Source organism: Lepidochelys kempii, chromosome 20 (assembly GCF_965140285.1).
Source record: "Lepidochelys kempii isolate rLepKem1 chromosome 20, rLepKem1.hap1, whole genome shotgun sequence".
Classification (NCBI taxonomy): Eukaryota; Metazoa; Chordata; order Testudines; family Cheloniidae; genus Lepidochelys; species Lepidochelys kempii.
The window spans coordinates 23,920,363-23,930,319 of NC_136399.1; the positions used below are offsets into that span (position 1 = coordinate 23,920,363).

At 60.5% G+C, this 9,957-nt stretch overlaps 1 non-coding gene across 1 annotated transcript; it reads left to right on the forward strand.

The window, feature by feature from the left end:
* The first annotated feature begins 362 nt into the window (after nucleotides 1-362).
* LOC140901072 (uncharacterized) lies at nucleotides 363-2,233 on the forward strand. The gene is made up of 4 exons (XR_013634845.1): nucleotides 363-434; nucleotides 1,022-1,055; nucleotides 1,648-1,739; nucleotides 2,158-2,233. It is a non-coding gene; the product is annotated as an uncharacterized LOC140901072 (transcript).
* Nucleotides 2,234-9,957: the final 7,724 nt, after the last annotated feature.

The following is a 9,957-nucleotide window of genomic DNA, read 5'->3' on the forward strand; positions in this document are numbered from 1 at the left end:
GGCCTGTCGACCCTGGTATCCCACCCACCAGGGGCGCATCGATCCTGGTATCCCACCCACTGGTGGCCCATCGACCCTGGCATCCTGCCCACGAGGGGCACATTGACCTTGGTATTCTGCCCACCAGCTCTGCCGGGACTCCTCATTCCTGAGCCGCAGCCCCCTGCTATTCCAGTCTAGGACCTTTGCAGGTGAATTGAGCTTCCCTGTATATAATGGTGTGTCGATTTTACAATGCAGCCTCCCCTTTCCACTGCCAAACTGAGCCGATACCCCCCCTTTCCCGGGGGAGGGACAGATGGGGGTATGTGGGTAGCTGAATTCTCCCCCTTTGTTTCCAGGAGACCACTTTGATCACAGTCTCCAAGGAGGACAAGAACAGGGGTAATGCACCCAGCGGCTACTTATCCAGGGCCAGCAGCAATGCAGGGCTGGTAAGCGACTCCGCACTGCTGGGGATGGAAGGAGAATCCTGGTCCTTGCTGCTGGAAAGCCCCCATCGTGCTGGGGCTCTGACTCTGCCTAGCTCCCCATTACCCCACTCCCTCGTTTGGGGCTCAGACAGGGGGTGATGGCTCTAAACCCTCTTTGTGCTGCTCTTCTTCCTGTCTCCAGTGACATCGAGAGCAGCCTCGAGGCTGCTCTAATTCATGCCCTGCCCAGGAAGCAGGGAAATGGCCAAGCTCTGGGCATGCCCCCAATCCTGCCCCCCTTATTCTGCTTTCACACCAGCCGGGAGGCCCCTTGCCCAGAGGGATAGTCCGGGGGATGGGGCTCTTCCCACTCCCTTTGTGTTCCCAGAGTCGCTATAAGGGGGCTTGGGCATCAATGACAATGGGGTTCCTGTCCCCCCCAAAGGGCACAAGATTCACCCTCCCCACTCCCAGCCTCCTCCCCATGGCCTGAGTCCATCACTCAGACCCCTAGACAATCATCCCCAACCCCAGAGCTTGCAGGGGCTAACAGGGAGAGCGGTGCAGTGGGTACAGGCTGACGGCCCCCTCTGATCCCCTCCCTGCAGACCCAGCTGGAGACGGAGGCCTTCGAGACAAATGGTGAGAGACCATCCCATTTCCGTGATGGGGGTGGGGGGCAGACCTGGCTGATCCTTTGTGGGGACGGGGGTCACTAGACCTGGAGGGTAGCGAGCGGGCATGGCCAGCCAAGACACACACCCTCCTCAGCAGGCAGTGGGGTGGGATGCCCTCTGGGGAGGGAGCCTGGCTCCCTGGCCCTGACTGGGGAGTTGGGGGGTGGGAGGAGCCAGGGTGGACCCCATTAGGGGGCAGATGAGCTGGCTTTGGGTTGGTCCCCACCTGGGGTCAGGCTGAGGGGCAGTGTCCCAAGCCAGGTGGGGAGGAGGGCATGCTGTGGGATTGAGGGGGGACCTTGTCAAGACACTGGTGTTAGGGAGAACAGCCTTGGGGCTGCTCTAACTTGTGCTTGGCCCCATCCATGGGCCCCTGGGGAGCAGAGAACAACTACAGTGCAGTGTACCCCAGCCATGGCCCAATCTGCCCCCTATGCCAGTGCAGAGCCAGGGTGGCACAGAGAATCAGGCTCAGCATGTTTTTAAGTCCTTCCTCTGGTTCCATCCCCATGCCGGCTCCGGCTCCCCACTCACCCCCAGCCGCCTTTCCTTTGTAGCAGGGATGATCCAGGCGATGCTCCCAGATTCCCAGAAGATCCTGACAAATGAGCTGGAGATCATCAAAAGCCAACTCCATGCCCAGGCAAAGGTAACCCCAGCAGGGAGAGGGGATTTGTTATGTACATTACGGTAGTGCCTAGGGTTCCCCATTGGGCGAAGCGCTGCACAGACCCCGACCAGGATCAGGGCCCCATTGGGCCAGATGCTGCGCAGACCCCTAAAGAGAGCCAGTCCCTGATCCAGCTTACAATGTAAACACACAAAAGGTGGGAAGGGAAACTGAGGCACATAGCAGCAAAGTGATTTGCCCAAGGCCACCCAGCAAGTTCAGTCCAGAGCTGGGACTAGAACCGTGGTGTCCTGTCACCCAGCCTGCTGCCCCATGTGCTAAACCCCACTCTCCTTTTCCCTGTACACTCAGAGACCCTGGGAAATAACCAGAGGCAGCAGGGCTGGGTGTCAGGGCTCGGTCCATGAACCCCCTGTGTTGCGTGTTTCTGTGACAGGCCTTCGAAGCCCTGAGCCACTCGGTCTCCCTGCTGGAGCAGGAGAGCAGCCTGCAGCAGCGAAAGATCCAGCAGCTGGAAGGTGAGACGCCGTTCAGTCCCCGTCGGGGCCAGCTCTCCCAGCAGAGGGCTCTGCAGACCAGGGGATTATCTCCAGTAATTGGATTATGGCGCCTCCGTTGTGCTGGGCGCTGCATAGACATCCCCCCCGGACCGAGATCGGGGCCTCCGTTGTGCCTGGCGCTACACAATTCCCTACCCCCCCATCTCTCCGGCCGAGAACAGAGCCCTGCCCAGTCATAGAGCAAGCGACAGGTCCTGCCCTGAACATTTCACCATCGACAGAGAGAAAGGAAAGATCGTTATCCCCATAGTAGAAATGGGGAAACTGAGGCACAGGGAGGGCCAGTGACTCACCCAAGGTCACCCAGGGAGTCAGTGGCAGAGCTGAGAGTTGAACCTGGATCTCCTGAGTCCCAGCCTGGGGCCTGAACCACCAGCCCAGCCTCCATCACTTCCCCCAAAGGGCTGGGATTGTCAAAGGCACCAAGGGCCGCTGGGCTCCTAATTCCCCTTTAAAACTTCCAACTAGAACGTTTTCAGGAGCTCCTCCCCAGTAGCCCCTCCCTCCTCTCCAAGTAGCCCCTCTAGCTCCTCCCTCCTCTCCAGCTCCTCCCCAGTAGCCTCTCCCCCTCTTTAGCGCCTGCCCAAATGGCCCCTCCCTTCTCTGTAGCCCCTCCCCCAAATAGCCCCTTCCCCAAGAAGAGCCCTCCTTCCTCAATAGCTCCTCCCCCATCAGTAGGTCCTCCCCTCTAATCTACATGGTAATGTTTGAGTGGGTGTAAAGCGCCCCCCTCTGCCTGCCCCCTGCTCTGCACAGAGGAGTTGAGCCGAGCCTGCGGCCCGGCCCAGGGGGAGATGTTCGAGCGACTGGTGGATGGGAAGATCCTGGAGGTCTGGGCTGCCATGGCCAAGGAGGTGGAAGGGCTGCAGGAGTCTCTGCTGGAGCGCCCCGACCACCGCATGATCCAGAGGGGTGACTCGCTGGAGAACCTGTCCTTGGAGATCCTGGAGAGGTTAGACCGGGCATGGGGGGCTGATTCCACAGCAAGGGGGGCTCCCAGATCTGCTTCCCCCAGGATCCCACTAGCCCCATACCCCTCCCCTGGCTGGATCAGGGCCCTGCACAGTCATAAAGCAAGAGACAGGCCCTGCGCTGAAGATTTTACCCTCTAGACAGACAAAGGAAAGATCGTTATCCCCACTGGAGAGATGGGGAAACTGAGGCATGGGGTGGGACAGCGACTCGCCCCAGGTCACACAGGGAGTCAGTGGCAGAGCTGGGAGTTGAACCTGGATCCCCCGAGTCCTAGTCCAGGGCCTGAACTGCCAGCACCTGCCCCCTCCCCCAGCAGCCCCGTGGACCCATCGCCTGTGCATGGGACAGGAGTGCTGCTCGCACGGTAATAGCCCCTGTTGGGCCAGGTGTGGCACAGACACCTGGTGAGAGACAGTCATTGCCCCAAAACTAACTAGACAAAAGCTGGGAGGGGAAACTGAGGCACAAAGGGGTCCCAGCTGCAAGGCTGGGAATAGAACCCAGGTATCCAGAGTCTCAGGCTGGGTCCCAAGTCGCTGGAGCCCGCTTGCCCCCTGTGATGTTACCACCTTGAGCGTCACGGAGCTTCCAGCCGCAAACAGTGGTGGTGGTTTCAGAGCAGAAAGGGGTGAAATCTGGGCCCCACGAGGCACCTAATTCCTGTGTGGCCTTTGAAAATCTCCCCCAAGAACATTTTCAACTGTAGCCCCTCCCTCTTCAATTGCTCCTCCCCCAGGTAGCCCCTCCCTCCTCAGTAGCTCCTCCCCTGGATTGACTGCCCTGGGCCCAGGATATCACCCAATGAGGTACCCAGACCATGCAGCTTCTCCAAGCCCCCGTGCTGGTGGGAGCCCCCCGCTCTGCAGGTTTCCCCAGCCCGATCTGGGGCAATGGTGCTGGGAGTCTTTGGCTTTCAGTCGACTTTCCTCTTCCTTTAGCAAGAAATTCCTCTGGGAGGAGCTGGAGTCAGTGCAAGGTGAGATGAGGAGGATCCATCAGAAATTGAGTAGGTACCCAGCAGAATATCCCTTTCTTTGCCCCCAGCCCTCAGGTGTCTATGGGTAAAAATCCCCCCGGTGGGTGCATGGCACAATACGCCCTCGATAGCACCCTCCAACGCTGGATCTCCCAGCTGGGTCAGTGTTGGCCTGTTTGTCCAGCGGGGAAACTGAGGCACGGAGAGCAGGGCCAGGACTGGCACAAAGTTCAGGCCATGAGCCTGTGACAGAGCTGGGGATAGAACCCAGGAGTCCTGGCTTCTTGTCCAACCCCCCACCCCCTTAATCTAACTATTACACCACACTCTCCCAAGGAATCAAAACCCAGACCTCTGCCTCTCAGGCCCAATGCCTCACCCATGGGGTTACCTGTCCTCTCTGCCTTGCAGCCCTGCTGGGAGGCAGGTCTGCATCATCAGCCCCATTTTCCAAGTGGGAAAACTGAGGCCTAGAGGCACCAAGCGCTCTACTGAGGGCCCCACTGCATGTCGAGGGGCAGGAGCAGCGCTGGGCTCCAGCCAGCGATTCCAGGCAGCAGGGCCAGATGTGCCACTAGGGGCATTTGGTTGGCTGTGGAGCCTGTTCTGGGAGGGTCTGGGTGGGGTGCGGGGAACCCTGAACTGGGGGCTCTGGTTTTTCTCTTCCGCAGAGGATCAGGAGGACGATATAACCAAGAACCTCGTCAGCATAAAGAAAATGCACGAGAATCAAGTGAAATGCAGGAAGGTGAGATGTGGGGGAGGGGAGGAAGAGGAAAGGGGGTGGGGCTACATGATGCTCCTCCCCCTTTGCTGTCCATTCACAAATCAGGCACTTTGCATCACATCCTTCTCTCCACCCAGGCACACGCTGTTGCCAGGGGAGGGCACCCCCGATTGAGCCCCTGCCACACTCCCTGCAGGACAGCGCCCCCTAGCACCGCACTGGGGCACTGGGGTCAGCACTAACTGTGAGGGGAGAGCGCCTCCTGCTGAGCCCCCCATGCCGAATAGCAGATCTCTGCACCCCAACGGCTCGGTCGGGTGGACCCCCAGTTTGCTAGAACAGCCCCCCTCTCTCCCCAGATCCTGTCGCAGCTGAAGGGCAAAGGGCCGGGCGCAGAGGCGGCCCTGGAGTGCGTGGGCAGAGGCAGAGATAGCAGGCCGGTCAAAGAGGAGCTGAATGATATATGGTATGATGACCAGGCTGGAGCTTGCTGCTGGGGAAGGGGCTGCCCAGCTCCCGTCCCCCAGCCCCTCTCCATGCTGAGCTGTACTGGAGCCCCCCATCTGTCCTGTGGGCCCCCCACCCCACCTCTCTGGGCTCTCATTGCAGCCACTAGGGGGCAGCACTAATTGCCATGGGAGAATGCCCCCTACTGAGCTCCTGCCCCACTTTCTGCAGCACAGCTCCCCCTAGTGCCACGCTGGGGATCTGGGGTCAGCACTGAGTGCAAGGGGAGAGCGCCCCCTACTGAGCCCCTACCCCACAGCACCCCCTAGTGCTCTCTGCATCACCTCCCTTTGTCCAGTGCTGACCCCCTTCTGCCAGTTGCTTCCGACTCTCCCATTACCGCCTCTCCCCAGTGCAAGGGCAGCAAAACACGCTCCTCAGTGACACGTGCTTGGGAACGAACGTGCCACCACCCTGCCTGTGTCCAGATTTGAACCCTGGGCCCTGCAAGGCTATAGGCCAGAGCTAAAGGAGCAACTCTGTGAGCGGGCAGCAGTAGTAGGTTGTTATGTTCTTACACACATCAGTCACAAGAAGGAGCTGAAGAGAAACCCAGGATGGTCTTGGCTCAGGGCTCCCTGCGTAACTGGGGTACAGCCCTGCAGTCGGTCTGCACCATCACCTCAGCACCCCCCGCCTAGCGGGGGGATCTGTTAATGGGGTCTCTCCGTGCAGGTCGGCTGTCAACACCCTGCGGAATTCCATGGCCAGCTGCAGCCTCCGGGGCGACGGCCAGGCAGCAGTGAGGGTCACAGGTAAGTGGGGCGGGAGGGCTGAGAACAGGGCTGGGTGTGAGGTGGGAGCCAGGGGGGCTGGGTGTGGGATCAGGGACAGGGAGGTGGAAGGAGCTGGCTTTGAGGGCATGGGTAAAATGGGGGAGGGGCGGGGGGTTGGGTGTGAACTGTGGGGGGCTGTGGGTGTCAGTAGGGGGCTTCAGGGGGTGGATGGGGGGGGCTGGGGCAAATCCGCATGGCTCCACTGGAATTGAGTGGGGTCAGTTCTCAGCAGCTGGGGATCTGGCCCCTCTGTGTTGAAGCTCCCTTGGGCAGAGTGCCCCCTCCACCCCCGACTGAGCAGCCCTTGCCCCTCTTGCCCTGCCAGGCCGTCGGAGCCGTCGGCACCGCATGGCCATCTCGGCCAGCCCACCGGCCCCTGCCGCAGAGCCAGCCCTGTGCCTCTGCCAGGAGGAGAGCAGCTCAGACCACAGCTCCTGCGAGGGCCCCTGCCCCTAGGGGGGCCATGCCGGTAAGACCCCTCCCCCCCACCCTCCCTGGCCCTGCTGCAGGTCCTGGGGCTCTGCTGGGCCAGCCAGGGCAAACCCCTCCCAGAAACGCGCCAAATTGGGGACTTGTGCCTGAAACAACCCCCCCCCCCCCCCCATGAGGCCCTGGGCAGCACACCATGGCTGAGAACCCAGGTGTCCGGCTACCCAATCCCAATCTCTGCAGACCCTCCCCCGCTGTGGGGGAAGGCTGAGAACCCAGGCGTCTGGCCAGCCCCTTCCAAGGCTGATGTCCCCTCCCCTGGGTCTCTGCAGCTGAGGGACAGTTGTGCCCCGACAGTTAAAGGGCCAGCGTGCTAATTTGCCCTCTTCTCTGTCCCCCAGGCTGAAAGCAGAGAGGGCCAGGGACCTGGCCTATGGATGAGACCGAATTAAACAGCTGCTTAGGAGTGACTGGGCCTGGGGGCCTTCCGTGGGGCAAGGCTCCTTAAGGCCAGATCGGAGGAACTCGGGGGCCCAACCCAGTGGGGAGGGTTGCCTGGCTAGAAAATGGATCCCCTGTCCCTAGCGTGGACCGTTCACGGCCTCCCCGTGTGATGCCCTGTGGAGGTGGAATGCCCTCCTCTTCTCTAGCAGCCCTGGGGGCAGAACCCAGGGTCCTGGTTCCCAGCCCCACCTGCTCTAACCACTAGACCCCACTCCTCTCAGGGAGCTGGGAACACAGGAGTCGTCGTTCCCAGGCCTTCCTGCTCTAACCACCAGACCCCACTTCCCTGCCGGAGCCAGGGAGAGAACCCAGGCGTCCTGGCTCTCAGGACCCTGCTCTAACTACTAGACCTCTGCCAGAGCCAGGGAGAGAACCCAGGCATCCTGGCCGGGCAGTTTGTTCTGTGTGAAGAAACCCCTCCCCCCCACGCCACCCCCGTCCGGAAGGAGCGTCCAGCGCCATGAACTGGGTGTGGAGAGTTTGTGGGTCTCGGCAGCTGCCGATTCCTGACCAAAGGATTCAGATGTGAGGGCTGCAGCTGCGCTGGGAGAAAGGAGGGTGTGAAAGCCACTGCATCCGATGCCTCTCCCAGCCCTGCGGGTCTCCTGGTAGCCACTAGGGGCCAGCACTGACTGTGAGGGTACAGCGCCCCCTACTGGGCCTCCACCCCACTCCCTGCAGCACAGCGCCCCCTAGTGCCACCCTGGGGCAATGGGACCAGCACTAACAGCGAGGTTTCTTGCACCTTCTCCTACAGCAGCTGGTACTGGGCACCTTCGCGGACGGGGATGCCCTTCTGCAGTGAATTAACAGAGCTGAAGGCGAGACAGGTCCATCAGATCTTGTCTGATCTCCTGGGGTGGGGGGGGAACGGACACCCTGCAAATACAGGGCTGGGAGAATAGGAGGGGGAGTGAGGGGAGGCTGTGAGACGTGGGGGTGGGGGGCAAGCCAGCTCCAGGCTGGGAAGGAGGATCCTGGGGGTTCCTACCGTGCCCATTCCAGCCCCTCTCACCTGCACCCCTGCCCTGCCCTGTGGATCCCAGGCCGGAGAATTGTGCCCACCGGTTCCTGGAGCCAGCTCCGAGTTGGAGTGTTTTTTAGAAAGTTCAGCTGATCTAAAGGTAAAGACTCCGAGTTGTGAGAATCCACCACCATCCTGGGTCAGTTGCTCCAATGGTTCCTTCCCCACCCTCTCTAAAACCGGGCATCTTATTTGTAGTCTGAATGTGTCTCGCTCTGGCTCCCAGCCGCTGGATCTCACTGGACCCTTTTCTGCTGGATCCCAGGGCCCCTAAGGCTCAGAAATCTCCTCCCCATGCAGCTCCCTGGAGCCGGGATTGAATCACCGATTAATCTTCTCTTAGCTCCGTTTCTTGAGTCTCTCTAAGGGGGCGACTCGTTCTCGTAGCTCCTGTCTGGAGCCGGCTCAGTGGCCTTTTTGGAAGCCCGCACCCCAGAACCGGGCGCAGCTTCCCAGGAACTGGCTCGCCTGAGGGCCCAAGTGCAACGACTCCATCCGTGTTCAAAACCTGCCCGGCTCCCGGAATGAGAGGTCTCCGTATTTCCCAGTGGTGTTGGACAGCTTCCACCCCAGTGTGTGACCCATTCCCAGCCCCAGCTGCGGACAGACTTCGCCATGCTGCCTTGCAATCCTCTTGGCTAGTCCCTGGTTATTTGATAGCCATCGCTCATCTCCCCAGTCCTCCATTTCCGTCCCGTGTCCTGCGATGACTCTCCTCCCATCACCCCCCAGGAGTTATTGACCGGAATCTGCCTCCCGAAACGATCCTGGGTATATTTTTGACATTTGAGATGGTACAGCTGCTTCACTGGGGCATTTTCTGCTCTACTGACTCCGGGCTGGGGCTTTACCCTCTCGGGGCGGGGTTTATTGCTTCTCACGCTTCCCTTTTGTGATGCGTTCCGAGATCCAAACTAGCGTCTTGCTAATTCGTATTTTTATATTTGAGGCCCCGGCTGAGATCAGGGCCCCGTCGTACCAGTCCCTGCCCCGGCTGAGATCAGGGCCCCGTTGTACCAGTCCCTGGCCCCAGGCTGAGATCAGGGCCCCCCTAAGCCAGGTGCTCCACGCAGCTCCAAGGAGCTGACACTCAAAGGAGACACCGCAGGGATCCTGAGCCCCATTGCGCAGATGGGGAAACGGAGACCCAGAGAGAGGAAGTGACTTGCCCACGGTCACCTAGGCAGTCTTTGGCAAAGTTGGGAATGGGACCCAGGCATCCTGGCCCAGTGCCTTAGGCCCAAGGCCACTCTGCTGCACTTGCAAGCATGCTCAGGCCAAGAAGCCATGGACAAGGAGCTTCCATTTCCCTCCGAGTTGGGGATCCCACTAGGGCCAGGCCAGTCTGTGGCTAGGAGCTTCCCCTGCCAGCCAGGACCTGCTGTAGGGAGAGAGAGGGGAGTTGCTCAGCCTCTGTAGGGCTGTAGATCCCTCTGAGCGGTGCTGGGGGTCAGGGAATTTCCCAGGTATTCGTTCCTCCATGGGGCAGCTGTAGGCGGCGTGGGGGCGGGTTAGCCTCTGCATTCCCTTCATGCAATGGAGGATTTAGCGCTGACCTGGGGGGCACGGGATCCATAGAGCACAGAGCTGGGCCTTCCAGCTTCTTGGATGCATCCAAGAAGCAGCAGCTGTTCCACCGGAAGCTGTGCTGGACCGTGCTGCTTTTCGCACGAGCACTTGTGAAGGGAAAGTGCCCTGTTTCTCACCAGCGAGCGGAAGTGGAACCTGCCGCATCTTGCACAGGTGCATGGGAATGGA